Source organism: Cricetulus griseus, assembly GCF_003668045.3.
Source record: "Cricetulus griseus strain 17A/GY chromosome 1 unlocalized genomic scaffold, alternate assembly CriGri-PICRH-1.0 chr1_0, whole genome shotgun sequence".
In the NCBI taxonomy this organism is placed as follows: Eukaryota; Metazoa; Chordata; class Mammalia; order Rodentia; family Cricetidae; genus Cricetulus; species Cricetulus griseus.
Window position 1 is genome coordinate 60,118,177 of NW_023276806.1, and position 21,155 is coordinate 60,139,331.

A 21,155-nucleotide genomic window follows, 5' to 3' on the forward strand; every position below is an offset into this window, starting at 1 on the left:
TGCCGTGACTCGGATTCGAACCGAGGTTGCTGCGGCCACAACGCAGAGTACTAACCACTATACGATCACGGCGAGCCACACACCGAACGGCACATGTGTCGTCAGCGCTCGCACAATTGACTGAGCCTCAGTTCCGCCCGGTCCTGATCCCGACGTCTGCTTCTGCTGGGATGCCTGCACCGTAACCCAGCCACCGGCTGCTCTTCTTGAAGCGGGCGGGGCACCAATGGATCTGCTGCTAGTTTGCGACACCTCTGAGAAGCCTGTGACGCAGAAAGCCGTGGCTGCAGATAGCACCAAGCTAGAGACTTCCTCCTGCTCGGATGAGAGGTCTTCCCTGTTTTCTTCTGTGGTTCAGTTGGTTAGTGAGGGTGTGTAGTGATAAGAAGGTGAAAAGTTCGATCCTCTACTACTTTCGCTTTGTTTTTTGTTTTGTTGTTTGCTTTCTCCCCCCCCCCCAACTCCCCCCCTTTACTTTCACAAGACTGCGTGACACTTTCATTACCCTCCGAGATTTTGCTGTGGCTGGGGCACTTCGAAAGGCTGTGCACGGTGGTCCTGGCACGGTGGTACCTTGGTTCAGCCAAGGTACGCAGTGAGACCCTACTCAAAACAACAATGATAATAAAATAAAAGTAAAAGTTAAAAATCATTCCCTGGGATCCTTTCAAAGAGCCAGGGAGGAAACGAGCGGTATAGACTCAAGTAACAAAACAGTCCCCGGCAGCCTCAGGTTTTTTTGTTTGCTTTTGTTTTGTTTTGTTTCTTTGGTGTATCGTCTATCAGTGAATTATTTCAGCATTTCCTGAATTCCCTTCTTTATACAACTTGTTTTTTTGTTTGTCTTTTAAGTAAGACTTATGTAGCCCAGGCTGGACTCAGTTCCCCATGTGTAGAACATGGTCTTGGAACTCGCCATCCTCCTGCCTCAGCTTTTCTAGTGTTGCGATTCCAGATCTACGTCAAGCCTGAATCCATTTCTTTTTTCAGGATCCATTTTTAGAAGATAAATATTATTGTAACGAGTCTCTTTCTGTCCCGCCAGCCAGCTCCCAAATAACGACAAGGAGACTTCTTATTACTTATGAAAGTTCAGCCTAGAGCTTACGCTTGTCCCACTAGCTCTTATATTAATTTATATTAATCTACGTTTTGCCTTGTGGCGTTTTAACCTCTTCCTCCTTGTACCTTTTCTTTCCTTTCCTCTGGCCTCTCTCCTGCCTAGATTCATCTTCCTTCCCTCTCTGCCCAGAAATCCCGCCCAACCTCTTCTGCCTACCTATTGGCCACCCAGCTCTTTATTAAACTAATCCAGAGGTGCCTTGGCAGAGATACATCTTCACGGTGTACAAAAAGATTATTCTCCAACATATTATGGCATATATTTTTCTTGCCCTTGGTGTTTAAAAAAATGCCCTTTTTGTGTTGTCATTTACATGGCTTCAGATAGAGTCTTGGAAATTGCAGAAAAAAATTTGACATGAGCTTTCTCTTTGCTCCCATGTATGTATAACATCAGTTTCACTGGAGTTGATTACACCCTGTCTGGGGCTTATTTTTGCATGGTGTCTCTTGGATTGAGCTCCTCATCTCTTTGCATCTCTTACTTTCATTGTAACAGCCCCCAAACCTTAGCCCGGCTGATGCCATGAAGGAGGTGCCATTCAAGCCATGAAACTCAGCATGTAGACAGCACCACCTGCCAAAACAAAAACAAAGGCCCACTCCACCAAAGTCCTAGTTCTGAGAAAGTCTCTAAATGTACTAACGTTGCTTTTTGGCTTCTGTGGTTTCCCTTCTAGTTAACCGTTCTTGTTAACTGCAGTATGTCAGCCCAGGACATGGTTTTTGTGTTTAAAAGCCACCCTAAAAGAGGCTCCATCTAGCTGGCCATTGGTGGCGCACGCCTTTAATCCTAGTACTCAGGAGGCAGAGGCAGGCCAATCTCTGTGAATTCAAGGCTAGCCTGGTGTACAGATCAAGTTCCACCAGCACAGGCTCCAACAATACAGAAAAACTGTCTCAAAAAACAAAACAGAAAAAGGCTCCATCTACGCTGAAGTTTCCAAACACCCAGTGCTACTAATAATGACTTTCCTTTGTTTTGTGAGACAGAGTTTTTCTGTGTAACAGTTGTTCTGGAACTCGCTTTATACACCAGGCCAGCCTCAAACTCACAGATGTCTGACTCTGCTTCCAGAAAGCTGGGACTAAAGGCTTGCACCACCATGCCCTGCTTACTAATGTCTTTCTGTTGGCTTAAACCTGTGTGAATAGTCTTCTCTGGCAGATACCCCACAATATAATCTTTGTTATGGGTGGGGAACTTTCAGCCATTGTTTCTTCAAACATTTTTCTTTCTTCTCTACCCACAGTTTTCATGAAACCCAGTTTTCACATATTAGGGCATTTAAGTTTATCTTACAATTCATGGATCTGTTTGTTCTTTAAAGTTCTTTTCATTTTGTCGTTAAGTCTCAGTTTGAATATTTTCTTTTTATTTACTTATATGTGTACAGGATTTTGCCAGCATATGTATGTGCACAGCACATGTGTGTCTGGTGTCCTAGGAGGCCAGAAAAGGGCATCAGATCCCCCGAGACTAGAGTTACAGTCAGGAGCAACTGTGTGGATTCTGGGAATTGAATGTGGATCCGAACCATTCCTCCAGCCCCAGATGGGATATTTTCAATTGCTTATGGGCATATTTCAGTGATTAGGTGTTCTGCCATGTATAACCTGTTGCTAATCCCTGTGGAAAAGCTGCCCTCTCCAATGTCTTACTTTTGATCTCTAATGTCTCATTTGGTTGATTTTAAATATTCTGAATCTCCTTTTGAAGATTTGGGCCTAGGATTCAGGCAAAATAACTGACAGTCCTGTCTCCTAATTCTAACACCATGACACATCTGATTCTGTTTCACTGGTGGAATTTTCTACTTGTTATGGGTCATAGCCACCTAGGCCTTGGCATGCCTTGTATTCCTTGGTTCTTTCCAGTGATGATAATTGAGTCCTTGGGTTTTGCACAGGCCCAGAGAAGATCAACTGGAATGAGCCCACCTTGCTTCCTTTAAACAGCTCATCTAATAGGAAGGGAAATTTGCTGGTTCCAGACACTTGTACCTCCTCTTTCTCTCTTTCTCTTTTCTTTCTTTTTTTTTTTTTTTTTTTTTTTTTTTTTTTTTTTGTAGCCCTGGTTGTCCTGGAACTCATGTAGACAACCAGGCTGACCTTGAACTCCCAGAGATCTACTTCCCAAATGCTAGGATTAAAGGTATAAGCCATGTCCAACACTATTCTGTTTTCCTTATGAATTGCATTTATCTGTGTTGGATGCAGTGATGCATATTCTCTCCTTACAAGAGAATTAGCATGCTGACAACCAGCTCTATTAGTCCTTGTAGTGGTTATTTTCCTTGTTGCTTTGACCAAATACCTGACATTAGGTAAGTTAAGGGAGGAAGGGTTCATTGGGCTTACAGTTTAAGGGGACACAATTTGGAACAGGGTGGAACAGTCCAAATCAGGAAGCAGAATGCAGAGAGGAAGTAGGCTCGGGCTGTCTACTGTCAAAGCTGATCCTTGCTCCTGCAAGTTTCCACTTCCCAAAGATCACACAGAGCTTTCCAAGACAGTGTTACTAGCTGGGAACCAAGTATTCGGGCACTTAACCCTATGGGAGACATTTTACATTCAAACCCCAATAGTCTTTCACAGGTGCTATATTAGACCTTCGAAAAAAATATTAACACGACTGATTAAAGCAAGCTGTCTTTAGAAGTTCGAAAGGGACTTGCCAGATGGTCATCTCCCCCTAAGTCAGGGTTTCAGAGAGCAGCCCCCCACCCCCCCGCTGGCTTTTGAGGTCCCTTTAATGGGGGAAGGGTTAAGGTTGATAGATAGATAAAAGCTGTCAAGATAATTTGGTGGGCTGGAGAGATGGCTCACAGAGTTTAAGAGCACTGACTGCTCTCCCAGAGGACCAGAGTTCGATTCCCAGCAATCACATGGTGGCCCACAACCATCTGCAGTGGGGTCTTGTGCCCTCTTCTGATGTGCAAGCATGCATGCAGATAACTGTATACGTAATAAGTAAACAAAATCGTTTTTAAAAAGATAATTTGGCTGTTAGCACCTGGCTCAAGGCTGCCTGTGCGGTAGAAAACAGCTGTAGAGATAAATGCAAGTGTAGGCATCTGGTCTGTGGACCTGAAATGGCGGCCACACCCCTTTGGATGTGGCTTCAAGCGGACAAAAGCAGAAAGAGAGGAGCTTGAGGCGTGGCTCTCCATTGCATGCTCTTTCTGTTGGGTCAGCGTTTCTGGTGGGAAGAGCAGGGAAACACTCGGGCGGTTCTTTGTATTTTTCTGTGTAATTGTCCCCAATAAACACCCATTTATCATTTATCTTGGGTCTAGTGATATCATTACATCCTCACCTTCAGTTGGCCCCAAAGGGGCGTGGCCCCCATTTCTGGTCCACAGACCCGATGCAAGGACCCATCATGTGGAAAGTGAGTCATCAAGGCTGTTGAGCCAAGTTTGCAGAATTCCAGAGACTAACTCAAGGAGTCGACGCTTCTGATGCAAAAGCAAAAGGTTTCTTTTTATTGTTCAAGCTGGCCAGCTTGGATCCCATCCCATGGCGGAGGAAATGAGATGCCAACCAGCCCAAAAGAGCTTTTAAAGGGAAAAAGGGGAGGGGTCTCAGTTTGCAAGGTTCCCATGGTTACAGAGATTACTTAGCATACAAAGTTTCCAGCCAAGATTTTCATGAAACAAAGGATCTTGAAGAAGGCAGTAACTGTCACCTGATTAGGTAAAATTAATTGCACATCTGTGGGCTAAGGGCTTACAACCGGAGCACATCCTGCAATCTAAAAGTTTTACGAGTTTCAAGAGGCTATCTGGTTCCCAGTCTTCTCAAGGCAAGGGGGTAGGGGCAGATGTTGGCGCAGCTGCTCGTGTATTTGAGCTTCTGGTCACATTCTCCGTGATCAGAGGGCTCTCTCTTTCTTTGTCACAGCCTAAACGTTTATGTCTTTTAGTTATTAATTTTTCCATCACAAAGGTGTCATAGATCACAGGTTCAGCAGGGCCAGGGCCAGGGTCACGGCCAGGGCCACGGCCAGGTAGGTTTGCAGATACATTAGGCTTAGGAAACAGACACTTATTCTTGTAAGGTATGGAGACTTAATAACAATGTATTAAAATGTGGCCGGGCTTTGGTGGAGCTTGCCTTTAATCCCAGCACTGGGGAGGCAGAGGTAGGCAGATCTCTGTGAGTTCGAGGCCAGCCTGGTCTCCAGAGAGAGTGCCAGGATAGGCTCCAAAGCTACACAGAGAAACCCTGTCTCAAAAATACCAAAATAAAAATAAAAAAAATAATAACAATGTATTACAATGTGGCTCCTCACCAACAATGTGGCTTCTGTTTTGGTTTCACAGTGATGGCTTTAGAAGCAGTGGGAACTGGGAGAATGGAGCCTATGAATGAGGCAGACTGAAGTTTCATGCAATCACCAACTTTATTTAGAGCATCAGACAATTTTTATTGTGAGGGTTAAGGAAAGGTAATATGAGCAAAGGTCACACGAGTTCAAGCTATATACAATCACAAGGACCAGCGGTGGGTAGCTGGAAAACAATAGTAAACAGCAATGGTTAATCTGAAGCGAACCCACTCCCGTTTGCCGCACCTGGGAGGAACATTCAAGTGCATTCCAAGAACAACCCCGGTGCTTTGAAGGACGGGAGTCACAAGGCTCTTATCCTGTTTTCTTGGAGTTTTCTCACAAGCACTCAGAATACTCACTCAGTTTTCTTCATGGACCATGTTCTGACACACAGGTGTTTGTTTGTTTGCTTGTTTTTTTTTAAGAAAGATTACTTTTAATTAGTTATGTATATGATGGAATTTATTAGACTAGCTTACAGGCTGTGGCCCAGCTGACCCAACTATGGCCACCTATGAACAGAAGGTCCAAGAATCCAGTAGTTGTTCACTAAATGAGGCTGGATGTCACAGCTGGTCTTCAATATCACTAGAATCCTGAAGAAGCAGTGAAAGAATGGACTTGCCAGTGAGAGTGTGTGCAAGCAGGCAAAGAGAGAGTTTTCTTCTTCCATGTCCTTAGACAGGCTGCCACCAGAAGGTGTGGCCCAGATTAAAGGTGGATCTTCCCAGGTGGATTAAAGGTTTATCTTCCCACCTCAAAGATCTGGATTAGAAGTAAGTCTTCCCATTTCAAATGTATAATTGAGAAAAAAGAATCCCTCACAGGAGTGCCCAGTCATTGGGTTTTAGTTAGTCCCAGATGTAGTCAAGTTGACAACCAAGAGTAGCATCACAGGGGGTATGTATCCATAATGTTGAGTCTCTTTCCCATTCAGCCTCTGGAGTAACCTGAATTCATTGACTTTGACACACTCAAACCTCATATCCAACTTATCACCCCTGCTGATCTAAAGTGAAGCACTTAAGTGCATTCAAGAAAGAGAAAAGCTCTCTCAGTAAGGAGAAGACATAGTTGCAGTTTATGCTAGAGAAGTTGTATCCTCAAAATCACCAAGAATGATTACAGCTCAATAACTAAAAGACAGGCCAATTTATATGAGATAAAACCTTTTGCAGATATACAGCAAGTATACAACTGGCCAACAAGTCCATGTTTTGAAAGGTATTCAACATCATTAGCCACTTGACTGAAAATGAACACCAGATACTATTTCGTAGCTAGTCGGATTACTGATTTTGTTTTCTTTTTCTTTTCTTTTCTTTTTTTTCTCGAGACAGTGTTTCCTTGTCTTCCTTTGGAGCCTATCCTGGAAAATGTGTAGCCCAGGCTGGCCTTGAACTCGTGATCCTCCTGCCTCTGCCTCCTTCAGCAAATCCTACTGGCGTTTGCCACTACAACCGGCAAGGACTACTGATTTTTTAAAAAATCAAAGTATATGATAAATGTTAACAAAGCTAGAGATGTAGCTCAGAGAGTACCTACCTACCTAAAATGTAGGATGTTATCATCCAGGCAAACCTGGCGGTGCCCCTTGGCTCTGTATGAAGGTGCAAAGGTCCCTTTAAGAGATAAGCTTTGCCCACTCACTCTCTTTCTTTCTTTCTTTCTTTCTTTCTTTCTTTCTTTCTTTCTTTCTGTGGAGGAAGCAGGTCTCTCTCTTTCTCTTTCTCTCTTCTCCCTCCCCTTTCTCTCTTCCCTTCCCTTACTCCCTCCCCCCCCATAACTTTTCTATGTAAGTTCTGTTTAATGGCTTGTTTGTCCTCACCATGGGATCCACAAAAGTCCAGCCTCACACTGCATATCATATCATATCATATCATATCATATCATATCATATCATATGAGACATGTTTCAGTTTTCCACAGAACTGACCGTGGTGTGCTATACACTTGCTATGCCATCACTTGGGAGATGGAAGATCAGAAGTTCAAAGCTGACCTCTGCTTTATAGTGAGTTCAGGTCTCCTTGATAAGGAGACCCTATATAGAAGAAGATGATGATGAAGGAGAGGAGGAGGGGGTGAAGGAGGAGGAGGAGGAGGAGGGGGTGAAGGAGGAGGAGAAGGAGGAGGAGGAGGAGGAGGAGGAGGAGGAGGCAAGCTAGAAATTGGAATCCCCATGCATTGCTGTGGGCAAGGTAAAGTGGTGCCGCTGCAACTATAGGCAGCTTGACAGTTCACAAGAAAGTTAGACCCCTACACATTTGGCATATAGTTCAGTAATCCACTCCTAAGCACATACACACTCAAGAGAGCTGAAGCTAGATTTCTACACTAAAACATATACAGTACCGCTCACAAGAGCCAAACACACCAGTGAATTTTAAAGAACCTGGGGCCAGGAATCATTGGAAAGTTTGACCTCAAGGTATGGCTAACAGTGCAACATTGTGTCAAAAATTCATTGCTCAAGCAATACAACCTACCAGGAAGCAGTATGAGCAAATTTATATGATTCCGTATATGGGAGAGACCTTCAAGATAATTCCAGTTCTTGATGCAGAATAGCTTTTCCTAACTAGGGTGTTGTGGAGATGAGAGTTTATCTCTGACATTCCTTTTCCTATATCCTTGCATTCCATGTTAGGGACACCAGCACCAATGAGAGCAAACCGTGAGGGAAAGTCCCGTGCCCACTGGGTGTGAATGTTTGCATCAAAGTCCTGATGATGATCAACCCAGACTTTGGGATGTGTCTCTCCAGTGACAGCACCTGAACTTCTAAAAGGATCAAAGTAAGTTTTCTCTTACAAGTGAGTTTTATTTTATTTTTAAAAAGCCAGGGACTGCATCAGTCCATCTCCTCTGGAGCTTCGGGTAACTCAATTCTGTGACCAGATCTGCTCTTTCTGCATCTCCTCCTCCTCCTCCTTTCCTTTTACGTGGGCATTTCAAGCCAAATGTGACGGGACATCAGGGTTCTCATTCCACAGCAGTGTTGTAAGTAAACTCTAGTCAATAAAATAAAATTAAACACAAAAGCATTCCTCAAGTATTCTTTATGGCTATCTGTGGCTGACAAAGTGAGCCATCACCTACATGGATAAGGGTAGGGAAAAAGTTGATTTCTGTCAGTCCACAGTCATCACCCACCCCAAGTCACATTCTGATTCTCTTTCCATCTCTGTCCACCCAGTGCTGAGGTTTCAGCATCAGTAACATCCCTGGAGAGAGATGGGTAAAGCGGGAGAGTGGGTGTGTGGATGAATTTCTGCCTCTTCCTTTTGGCTTTTTTCCATCTCCTGGGTGTTTTTAAAAATGGTATAGGGAAATGGGTGGGATCAAGATGCACAATGTGAAATCCACAAAGAATCAATAAAAGTTTTTTTTAAAAAGAGAATATTATGTATTTTCACAAAAAAGGGTACTCGATTAGTTTACTATTTTTTGTTTGTTTGGTTTTGGGTTTTTTTTTTTTTTTTTTTTTTGAGACAGGGTTTCTCCGTGTAGCTTTGGAGTAGTTTACTACTTTTGTCACACTCCAGTCACTTCCTTAACATCCTAGAAGAGCAGCTGCTGTACATTAGGGATGCCATATGCCCTGCAAATAAAACAGCCGGTAAACCTGAAGAACAATGGCTCGTTTTGTCGTCGTCCCTCCCCCCCCCCCCCCCCGCCGTCCAATCCAGTGGAAATAGAATAAGTCCTGCTCAGAGAAGGCTTTTCATCAGTCTGTTCACACAGATCACGTTTTGTTATAGAACTGTCCCCAGGATTTACGTCGTGTGCTTTTGACTACTTCTGAATTGAGAATAGTTTGGGCATTGGTAAACTTCAGTGGAGGCTTTTCAGAGCCAGGAGTTTGAACTGAATTAGCATTTATTTCCCTTCTAATGAGCTGCAAGCCAGGCAGAAGCAGAAGAAATTCTGTAGGTCATGCCTCGAAACTCCTTGAGTAGCAAATCTGGCCCAGATTTATCACAGCCTAGCATATAGGGAGACCTGTATTTCTTCAACAGTGGGAGAATTCAAAGTCATGAGGAAACGTTGGTTACATGGTTGTTTTACTGTGGAAATTCATTGAGATGCGTGGATGACTTCTTTTCCCTTTTCTCAGTGTATTGTTACAAAGAGCTTCTCAAGGACGCATTGGTGGTTCAATGGTAGAATTCTCGCCTCCCACGCGGGAGACCCGGGTTCGATTCCCGGCCAATGCAACCTCATCTTTCCTCCTTCTACTCACAGCACTTTTTCTTCGAGCGTACGGCACAAATTTACAAATATTGAATATCGCTACCACAGTTGTTTAATGACTTCCAGGTTCTTCCTATTTCCATCCAGACATCCATAGCCTGAGGATTTTATTCTCATGGCAAAAATAGCTTATTCTAGACAGAAAAAAGAAAGATAGGATGGGCAGGCAGAAGCTATTCAAACATTTTTGTTCAGGGCAGAGTGCTGTCCCCAGAGGCTCCCGCCTATCTGCTTTAGACTAAGTGAATTATATAGTAACGCCTGGCTGGAATACTGCTAGAAAAGGGTCTGTCAAGTTGTCGGGGTTAAACCCTGCTGTGGTGGCACATATTTTTAGGGTTAATGAAGACCCATTTCAGGGTAAGAAACCTAAGCAAACTGTAAGTACAACAGAGCAGTCTTACTTTGTAACCAGAACACCAGGGGAGAGCGCGAACGCAGTCCCCCACTACCACAAATTATGCAGTCGAGTTTCCCGCATTTGGGGAAATCGCAGGGGTCAGCACACCCCAGGTGCAATGGGTGGGCCTCGCCCTGGGAAAACCACCTACTTGATCATGGTATCTCCCCTGCCAGGTAAGTATGCTTTCCGCAGGCGCAGGCCCGACCCAGCCACACTGGCCCTGCGCTCTCAACACACGGTCACTTCGCCGAATGCAGTTGCTAGCTTTCTCGGACGCACACGTATTTTCTAGGTGTATTTGCCACCTATCGCTCGTCTTTCCTTCTCAAACCATGAAAAATCTCCACGGTTTCTGAAGAGATACGGACCCAGCAGCTCCTGCGCGTCCTTAATCTGCATAGATCATGCCCTTCGGGCGACATGTCCTGCCTTCAGTCGGCTTCTCCTTCCTCCCTGTGTGGGCTTGTACCGACGTCCCATTTTAGCTATTTTATTGACTCATTGACTGTAGTAAATTTTGAAATTTTGCTTTAAGGTTTACAGCATCCCTTCTGCTGTCCCACAGCCTTGCTCAAGTATCATTCTTCCCTTTCTGTTCTTACCATTAATTTGCTTCTACCAAATTTGTTGACCCTATAATTTATTATTGTCAAACAGTCAAATTTCTTCTTCTTCTTCTTCTTCTTCTTCTTCTTCTTCTTCTTCTTCTTCTTCTTCTTCTTCCTCTTCTTCTTCTTCTTCTTCTTCTTCCTCTTCTTCTTCTTCTTCGTCGTCGTCGTCGTCCTCCTCCTCCTCCTCCTCCTCCTCCTCGTCCTCCTCTTCTTCTTCTTCTTTTTTTTAAGACAGGGTTTCTCTGTGTAGCCCTGGCTGTCTTGAAACTTGCTCTGTAGTTCCGGCAGACTGGCCTGGAACTCAGAGATCCTTCTGCCTCTGCCTCCTGAGTGCTGGGATTAAGGGCGTGCGCCACCACCGCCTTGTCATGAGTCTTTTCTTTTCCTCAAACAAAATCAGTAGTATCCTCATTTGTTTCTGATGTTCGTCTCGACTTCTGTGGAACCAAGGGCGATGGAACCATCGATGTTCCAACATAATATTCAAATTCAAGCACAGCCTTTTTTTTTTTTTTTTTTTTTTTTTTTTTTTCATCACACTGGCCAGCATAGCAAATACTTCATGACTGGAGCGAGCAGGAAGTACAAGAGGAAGGCATGGTTGTCAGCACCTAGACATATTCCTACACTTGCAAACTTCCCAGGAAGCCGTCCAAGAAGGCCAACAGTATCATTGTGGTTTTGAAAGACCCTCAGAACCGCGGCACCCCAAATCACTTACGAGAAGCAAGCTTGATGCAAAAAGCAAGAGGAGTTTTTATTCCAGGCGCACTGGGGCCCACAGTCATACACCACGCAGGGGTAGAGGACTGAGGATCTCGAGGGCAGAATTGAGACAGTTTTTATAGGGTTTACAACAAAGCCAGTACATTTGAACCAATCGTTCTAGAGTGTCAGAAGCTTACACAATGTGGGCCAATCAACTTAGCCCATTTTGCAGTTTCTAGGTTACTTTGAGTATTTATTAAAATTAAGTATGCGGCCTAAGCTTGTTGACTCATTTCCCGTTGTTTTGTTTGGCCAGGAAGCTAGGCCGTGGGACAGTTGGCGTTTTGGGGTGGTCATGGCTTTCTGGAACAAAATGACTTATAATAACTCAGAAACCAGACTGTTATTGAATATAACAACATTCCACAGGTGGTTATGAATAATAACAATTTTATATATCGGTCATTGTGACCGGGCCATTTTATACATTCCCTTTTCTATGTGGCTAGGGGGTGAATATTTTTAAACTTCTAAACTAGGTTCCCGTGGTCTTTGTGGTCATAGGAGAATTTAGGTTATATTTTTCGGTCTTTCAGTTTCACCTAAGTGGATCCAGAAAAGACTGGCCTGAAGGAGCACAGTTTGCTTCTTATCAAGCAGCTTGCTCAATAGGATAATAACAAGGCTGGGTGGGCTCAGTGGGCTTTTGTCTACACAGGAATTTCAGAGGTCCCCTTGTGCATTGCATAATCCAGGTCCCTGCTATCATTTAAAATGACCCAACCAGCTAAAAGTATCCTGCACAGTCAATTCAAGAAAGGGAAATGGAGCCAAGCTTTGCTAAACACCTTATTTAAAAGCATATAAACTGCCCCGTGGTGAGTGCCCACACCTTCAATCCCAGAACTCAAGAGGCAGAGGCAGGCAGATCTCTGTGGTTTTGAGGCCAGCCTGCTACAAAGTGAGATACAGGACAGCCAGGACTGTTAACATAGAGAAACTCTGTCTCAAAAAACAAACAAACAAATGAAGCATATAAACCAGGTTCCCCAGGGGCCCGGACAGTGCTCCCTCTCTGGACACCCTGTCCTTGGTGATGCAAGGGACTCTGGCTTTGTGTAGTGTGTACTATCTTTGCTGCAATAGTGTGTGTGTGCGCTGTGAACTACAAACTTCTCATCCTGTAATTCTTTACTTGATAGAGAAACAGACTTGCAGAAGTGGAGCTAGCAGACAACAACACCAGGTCTCCATGACCCACATACTTTACACTCTCAAGCCCTCTGCTCAGTCTTTCTCTGCCATTCTTTGTCCCTTATGGTCCAGGCTGCTCTCAAGCTTACCTATTATTATCTGGACTTTAGCTTTCTGAGGTCACTTTTGGTGGCACCCACTAGCCTGTGGGTAGGAAGCACTGATATAGTCACAGGATGGTGGCACATATCAGTCCATGTCTGACCACCACAGGTTGTTTTATGGTGTGTTCAACTAGGGTATAGTCATTCCATCCCACCCAAAACACGCGGTGACCTCCTATTTCTGGGATCCCTGCCTTCATCCATCCATATCCACTACTTCCAAGTATTTGGTGCTCCTCTGCTTAATATCCAAAAGGAAAATCCTGTCTGAAGGTTAAAAATCTGTTCAACATAAAAACCCTAAAAGAGTACTTGTTCCATGAATATCATCTCTGGACTTTCAGAATGTGCCTAGTTAGATCTGGATCTACTCCAGCCTCTCCAGAGCGGGTGTTAAGGCTGAACGTCTCTGCGGTGCCACTGATACCCAGAGAGGGGAGGGAGCGAGAAGCTTGCAAGGCTCCACTGTGAAGCTTCAGACCTCAGGGAACAGGTGAGACTTAGAAAACTCACTGAGGTTTTCTGTGCCTACGTTTCTACATTACAAATTGGACAGGTAGGAACACTCTCTTCACACATTGTCCCGAATATTAAATGACACTTTTGGGAAAAATGTGGAGTCTGAGGGCTCAGTGCAATAAATGTTTTGTTAGTACTCATTATTATTACTAATGTGGGTGTCGCCATTCCTGTTATGACAGTTGGTATCAACTTTTCAAATAAATATGTTCTCTTTTGTAGTATGAGTGAAGCAGTATTTATCTAGATACTTCCTGATCCACAGACACGAATTAGGTCCCTGTATTTTTTTGTCATCACTGCTGCTGTTGGAAGCCAGGCATGTTGGTGAGCATCTAATACCAGCGTTTGATAGTCTAAAATAGAAGAATCTGGATTCGATTCCCAGCATCCACACAGTAGCTCAAAGCCATCTATAACTCCAATCCCGGAGGTTCTCTTCTGAACTCTGTGGATACCAAGAATACATGTGGTGCACATACATTCATAAAGGAAAACACTCATACACATAAAATAAGACAAAAGGTCTGGAAAAAAGATTTTGTCAGAGTTTTTTTTTTTGCTAGGGAATTAGGCAAGTAGACATAATGACAGCCTTATTGGAAAGAAGCAAAGTTTCCATTTGAAGATTTGTTAACCATTGAGGAAACCAAATAAAGGTAAATTAAAATTGTCAAGCTAACAGGTGATCTCAGGATGGTTGTCAGGTCACAGATAATAGACAGAAGTCACCTCTGTTTCCAAGCACTAACAATATATTCCACTGGGCCATTCTTTTAGTGTCGTGGGTTTGAAACCACAGCTGTGCAAGTGTCAGGGGTTTCTCTGATGGGTCAGGTAGATCCTTATATGCCTGAGAATGTGTTAGTCCCCAGGGTTAAGGCCATTTCCTGGGCTTAGCCCTGGGCTGAATCATTTTCCTTAGCCCTATCTCATCTCTGTTGTTGGAAGCCCAGGCAGCTATATGTGAAACACGGAAACCATGGACATGGTATCTTAAGCATCTCACAGTCACAAATATATACATAGGGAAGATGCTGATGGACAGGGCATGTTTTATTTTGCCTTACCAACAAAATTAATTTAATTTCTTCATTAGAGATGTAAGTCCTGTGAACTAAAAAGAATATGAACTAATTTTCTATGAGCACTCATCTTTTAAATTTATTTTATTTTGAAGCCTTCTCACCATTTGGCCCTGAGTGGCCTCGAGCTCACTATGTAGACTAGGTTAGCTTTGAATTCCTAGAGATCTACCAGCTTCTGCCTCCAGAGTGATGGTACTAAAGGTGAAGTCAATATGAACAGAAGCCACTTGGAGAACTTTGTTATGTAAACATGTGATACAGTATACATTCAAAAGTAGCATACAGAAGTAAATAATTGAAGAGGATATAACTCTTAGGTTGAAATCATAATCCTGAAACAAAGTAGTACAGCAAAAATTTACCAATTTTTTTTAAAAGTTTTGAATTTAAGTACATAATGGAATGAAATAAAGATCGCCTGTATATTTGGTGAAATTGTAAAACATTTTGTTTGAATTATTTATTTTTTTATCTTTTATTATTAGATTTTTTCCCCCAGAGACAGTTTCTCTGTATAGCACTGACTGTCCAAGAACTCACTTTGTAGACCAGAGTAGCCTCAAACTCACAGAGACCCATCTACCTGTGCCTTCCAAGTGCTGGGAATAAAGGGGTGTGCCACTACTATTCTAACTGAATTATTTATGTTGGATTTTTTTCATACAATATATTCTAATCAAGCTTTCCCCCAACTCCCAGGTCCTCCCCATCTCCACACCCACGCAACTGCCTCCTTAAAAAGCAGCAAAAAAAAAAAAAAAAAGAAAGAAAGAAAGAAAGAAAGAAAAGCCCAAACAAATCAATATGAGACAAAAAGTCTACAAAAATACCACTGAGTTAATGTTGTGTTGGCTGACTCCCAGGGCATAGGGTCTATCCTGAAGTGTGGCTAGTAGACTCAGACTCCGTTGGAGAAAACAAATTTTTCCTTTGCAAGTGGGTATCTATTGCAGAGAGCTTCTTGGTTAGTGGTGGGAGCCTGTGCTCACTCCCCTCTCTCAGGACTGAGGAGCCCTGGATTGAGCCTACTTAAGCCCCACGTGTGCTGCCACAGTCTCTGCATGTTCATGTGTACATCAGTCCTGTTGTGTCTGGAAGGCACTGTTTCCTTGGAGCCATCTACCACCTCTGGCTCTCATCTCACCATCTCTCTCCCTCTCCTCTTCAGTATGGATCTCTGAGTCTGAGGGATCATCCTATTTAGTACTGAATACTCCAAAGTCTCCCACTCGCTGCACATTGTCCAGCTGTGCCCCTTGAATTTTAAAATGTGTGACTTTGCCCCAGTTTCAAGCCATTTTAATGTGTGTGTGTGTGTGTGTGTGTGTGTGTGTGTGTGTGTAGACAGGATTTCTCTGTTTAACAGCCTTGGCTGTCCTGAAACTTGTTTTGTAGACCAGGCTAGCCTTGATGATTAACTGAGTGTTCACATTGTAACTAGAACTTGTTTGACATAGTGACCTTGAATAATCGCCTTGTTTTGAAGGGAAAAAATATCCATATGGTTAAACTAAAAGCTAACCCTCCATATTATAGTTCTAAAGATATTCATTTTTAGGCTGAGTTATTTTTTTCAGTTTTTTAAAAAAATATTGTGGCTAAGTTGAATTGAAAATAACTTTTGAAGGTTTATTATTTTTATTTTATGTGTATGTGTATTAGTATTTCACCGGCAAGCAGGTTTATGTCGTGTTTGAACAGGGTTTCACAGAAACCAGAAGAGGCATCAGTTCCCTTGCTAGAGTTACAGCGTATTCTTAGTTGCCAAGTGGGTTCTGGGACTCAAGTCTGGGTCCTCTGGAAGAGCAGCCAGTGCTCTTAACCACTGAGCCTCTCTCCAGCCTCTGGAAATATTTTTTTGTATTAGTTGCATTAACGTGTCTCTTGGGGGAAATGCAGAGTAAAGGTAAGTTCTCTGAAACAGATGTTTGATTACTGTCTTAGTTAGGGTTTCTATTGCTGTAATAAAACATCATGACCAAAAGTGACTTAGAGGAAAATGGTTTGTTTTATCTTATAGTCCATCATCCAGGGAATTCAGGATAGGAACTTAAGGTAGGAACTGAAGGAAAGGCCACGGAGGAATGCTGTTTACTGGCTTGCTCATGACTTGCTCAACCAGCTTTCTAATATCATCTAGGACAACCTACAGGGGTGGCATCTCCCATACCTATAAGCCAATTTTGTCGAGGTGCTTGCTTGCTTGCTTAAAAAAAAAAAAACAGGGTTTCTTGAACTGGCCACAGAGATCCACCTGCCTCTGCTTCCTGAGTGCTAGATTAAAGTGGTGTGCCACCACCTCCTGGCTCAGTAGAGGTGCATTCAAGCCTTAACTCTAGATTAAGTTTGAGCCTAGACTACATATTGAGTTCTATGACAGAGGCCAGCCTGGTGTACATGAGACCCCGTCTTAACGCATGAACAAGCAAAAGAATATAGAGCAACTACCACTTTCACTGGTAATGAAAAAACATTCTAAAGGAATCTGGCTGCTTCTAATAAAATCAATCAAATTTACTCCAATCCCATTGTGGTTCTAGGGACTCAGAAGAAATGAAAGCATTTGGCCACAAAAAAGACTCCTTAAGAATATGTATTCTGGCAGGGTGGTGGTGGTACATACCTTTGATTCCAGTACTTAGGAGGCAGAGACCTCTGAGTTCAAGGCCAGCCTGGTCTACATAGTGAGTTCCAGGACAGCCAGGGATACACAGAGAAACCCTGTCTCAAAACAAAACAAAAACAAACAAAAGCAAAAAGAATATATTTCCTTAGGGCAGAGAGATGACTCAAAAGTTAAGAATGCTTGCTGCTCTTTCAGATGACCTGAGTTTGGTATCTGGGACCCATAAACTCAAACTCAAAACCACCTTTAACTCTAGTTCGATGGGTGTGAGCCTCTACAAATCCTCCACGCATATGCATACGCCAACACACAGACACATAAAAATAAAGATAATTTTAGGAAGAATATGTATTTAATCAAGAGGTGATGGTGCACGCCTTTAATCCCAGCACTCTGGAGACAGAGTCAGGCAGATCTCTGAGTCCAAGTTCAGCATAGTCAACAGGACAGCCAGGACTACACAGAGAAACACTGTCTCTAAAAAACAAACAAACAAAAAACCCAAAACAGAATATATGTTTAAAGTAGCATCTGTTGCCCTTCATCAAGAGCAGAAGTCTATGTACACTGCATCTCCTAGGTCTTGAGCTCACTGAGGAAAACTCACACTCCAGCACCAGACAGAAGAGGGCGACATTACTCAAACAGAAGACAGCGCCATAGGTTTTGTTAGTAATTGGTGGATGGGATGGGGGATAGGCACCAAAGGTCTGCACAACCCTCTAGTGTGCACTGGAGATGGCCAGATGTGCTATGCAATGTACTCATATAGGCAGAAAAAAAAAAAAAAAGACCACACTGAGTCTGACAAGGAAAGCTACCTGTGAAAGGTGTTCATCACTCAGTTGAATGAGGTGGCTCATGCTGTAATCTCAACACCACTTTTAGTGAGTGAGGCAAGCAGACAGCAACAGGTTCAAGTTATTTGCTGGGCCATAATTATTTGAAGGTAGCTTGGACTACAGTGTGAAATTTTGCCTTAAACTAACAAGAGTCAAGTCTAGCCCTAGATGTGAGGGACTGTTTATCTGTAGGTGAGTGTTCTGTATTCCACTCGAGTGGGAGACAACACAGAATGCGTTTTTGCATGCCTCTCCCCACGTCACACAGCAGGCATACTCCTTCACCTGGTGTTCATTCAAGCAGCGTAGTAACACTTATCAAGACCCAAATCAGAGGTGGCACTCAAAAGTGAAGAAGGTACTTAGTATTCCCTTTGGGTGAATGCAGTGTGCTGTAAGTACAACACACACACACACACACACACACACACACACACACACCCCACAACGTTGAAAGTATACCAAATGATGGAGTGATAAGTACAACAACACAGATTTCAAAAGTGGCTTTTTTTTTTTTTTCTTTGAGACAGAGTTTCTTTGTAGCTTTGGAGCCTGTCTTGGCACTTGCTCTGTACCAGGCTGGCCTTGGCCTTGAACTCAGAGATCTGCCTGCCTGTGCCTCCCGAGTGCATGCACCACCACCACCTGGTTCACGTGGCATTTTTTTTAAAAGCAAGAAGTACGGTACATGTATCCATTTTATTATCAAATAATACTTAGATTATATATAGTGGCATAGGTCTTATGTCCAACTACTTGTGAAGCAGCCGCAGGTGGATCTCTGAGTTTGTGTTTGAATAGCTTCCAGGTCAGCCAGGGCTAAATAGTAAGAACCTGGAAAGAGGAGGGAGGGAGAAAAGAAAGGAGGTCATGTATAGGTCAGTGGTCACTAATCTGGTCTTGCTGTGGGAAAGTAATTCATAGTAACTTGACCTGGGTGTGAATAATGTTTGTCAAAATCAAGGCAGTATATATTGAACTCCAACCGAAATGTGGTTCAGTCCTTTTCTGTTAGCATAAAACCTGGGGTAAGTACAACACAGACAACTCAAAGTAAGAAGTTTACTAAGATGCGGAAATTCCGTTTAATTGGGAAAATCCCAGGGCGATGATGGAATCAACTGCTGTGAGCTGCTCAAGCGCAACAATCCCAGAGTCCCGAGGAGATTACTAGCTAGCTGGGGATTTTGAGCTCCCCATGCCCCACTGATGGTGGATGAGCTTTTGGCAAAACATCGCCGGGCAGAAGGACGATAGTGCCGTGACTCGGATTCGAACCGAGGTTGCTGCGGCCACAACGCAGAGTACTAACCACTATACGATCACGGCGAGCCACGAGCCCAGCGACAACTTTGTTGTGCTGGTGCTGTTGGCTCAGCCTCAGTTCCAAATCGCCTGGTCCTGCCCTGCTCTCCCGACCCGCGTAGGCAAGCTGCCCGCCACGCTGGGCATAGGTAAGCACCGAGCGGGAACTGGTCTCTGCTAGATTCCGGGGTTTCGGAACCACCAGTTCTGCAGTAGTGATTTCTCCCCGTTGCGTTAGCAGCGGCACCGAGTGCACGCGTCTGTGATTCAGTTGGGTGGTGAGGGCAGTTGCGAACTGTGACATTAATGTAGAGTTAAGATTGACCCAATACTCCAGTGCAGAGTCGGGTGTAGTAACACACACCTGTAACCCCAGCACTTGGAAGGTAAGAGGCAATAGGATTAGGGGTTGAAAGTCATCCCCAGGTACATATTGAGTGCCAGGGAGTCTGGGATACTGTCGAGAAAGAGAAAGGGAGGAGGAAGAGGAGGAGGCAGAAGCAGTAGCCACTAAATCAAAAGGCCACCAAAAAGACCAGGGTGTGAGAGCAGCTGATGCCATTAGGATGGCAAACTAATTATAATCATCTTCAGAGCCTCTGTGCTAGGTAATTTTATGTCAATGACACAAGCTATAGTCATCTGAGAGGAGGAAACTTCAATTAAGAAAATGCTTCCATAAGATTGGGTTGTAGACAAACCTGTATGGCATTTTCTTAATTAGTGATTGATGGAGGAGGGTCCAGTCCTTTGTGGGTGGTGCCATCTCTGGGCTGCCGGTCCTGGATTCTATAAGAAAACACGCTGATCAAGCCAGGGGAGCAAGCCAGTGTGCAGCACCCCTCCGTGGCCTCTGCATCAGATCCTGCCTCCAGGTTCCTGCCCAGTTTGAGCCCTGACTTCCTTCAAGGACAGACTATGACGTGGAAGTGTAAGCCGAATAAAGCCTTTCCCTCCTCAAGTTGCTTTGGTCATGGTGTTTCATCAGAGCAATAGAAACCCTGACTTTTTAGCTATTTTGAGCTTCACTGGAAAAGCAGGGTCTGGACTGTACAGGAAAACCCAAGTGACTTCTACCTGAAGCTTCTCTAAGAGTGTGAGTGTAGAGTTCTGAGGGACAAGAGGGGCTTCTCTAGGAGGATAAAGCCATCCCCTGGCCTTAAAGGAAAGGGGCCACTAAAGCTCAACCAAGAGATCTTGGCGTGTGGGAATTACTCTCCAATGATGGGTAAATAGGTAAAATGGAATAGATTCCAAGGTGGAAAGGTGCTAAATTGGGAGTTTCTGGGAAGAATAAAGTCACTGTATGTTTCTGAGGTTTTGTTTTCCTTCTTTGTTTGAAAAGGAACATTGGAACTAATGTCACCCATTTCCCCTCTCTCAACTCCTTTATCTCAAACTCAACAAAGACCACTCTCTGGGAGAGCCCAGAAGAACTTGCCTGTTGGAAGCCCTGTCTCTGGGGTCTTGTGAGTCAAGGAGAGGGCTCTTGTGCCTCACAGGACTATTTAAAAGTCGGCCAAAGGAAGACCAGGGGGAGGAGAGAGGCTGCTAAAAGGACTTTGCCTGACCGGGAATCGAACCCGGGCCGCGGCGGTGAAAGCGCCGAATCCTAGCCACTAGACCACCAGGGAGACATATGAGTCCCTCGATCGACCACTTGAAGCAAACTCCACAGAGGACACTTGACTCGCTTTCCAAAGCCGACAGGCCAGGCATGGAGCCCACCATCGTCATCTCTCCCATCCACTGCCCGGGTGAAACCAGCAGACAGCGGAGCGCATACGGAATCCATTCCGCTCCGGCCTTCGCACCAAGTGCGCCAGGATGACACATCTCTCCCTCCGAGTTTCGGGTTCCTCGTGGGTAAACTGTCGGTTTGACAGGGAGCACCCACCCCCACCCCGTCACCTCCAGCACTACAGCGCGCACGATCCGAAGACCTCCAGGGACGGATTGGGATCGCTCCTCTCACCG

At 44.1% G+C, this 21,155-nt stretch overlaps 5 non-coding genes across 5 annotated transcripts; 1 reads left to right on the forward strand and 4 right to left on the reverse strand.

Annotated features, from left to right (window-relative positions):
* Positions 1 to 72, reverse strand: Trnah-gug. The gene has a single exon. It is a non-coding gene; the product is annotated as a tRNA-His (tRNA).
* A 9,535-nt stretch (positions 73 to 9,607) lies between these two features.
* Positions 9,608 to 9,678, forward strand: Trnag-ccc. Its single transcript has one exon. It is a non-coding gene; the product is annotated as a tRNA-Gly (tRNA).
* A 457-nt stretch (positions 9,679 to 10,135) lies between these two features.
* Positions 10,136 to 10,299, reverse strand: LOC113833211. Its single transcript, XR_003480780.1, has one exon. It is a non-coding gene; the product is annotated as a U1 spliceosomal RNA (small nuclear RNA).
* An 8,831-nt stretch (positions 10,300 to 19,130) lies between these two features.
* Trnah-gug lies at positions 19,131 to 19,202 on the reverse strand. The gene has a single exon. It is a non-coding gene; the product is annotated as a tRNA-His (tRNA).
* A 1,538-nt stretch (positions 19,203 to 20,740) lies between these two features.
* Positions 20,741 to 20,812, reverse strand: Trnae-uuc. Its single transcript has one exon. It is a non-coding gene; the product is annotated as a tRNA-Glu (tRNA).
* Positions 20,813 to 21,155: the final 343 nt, after the last annotated feature.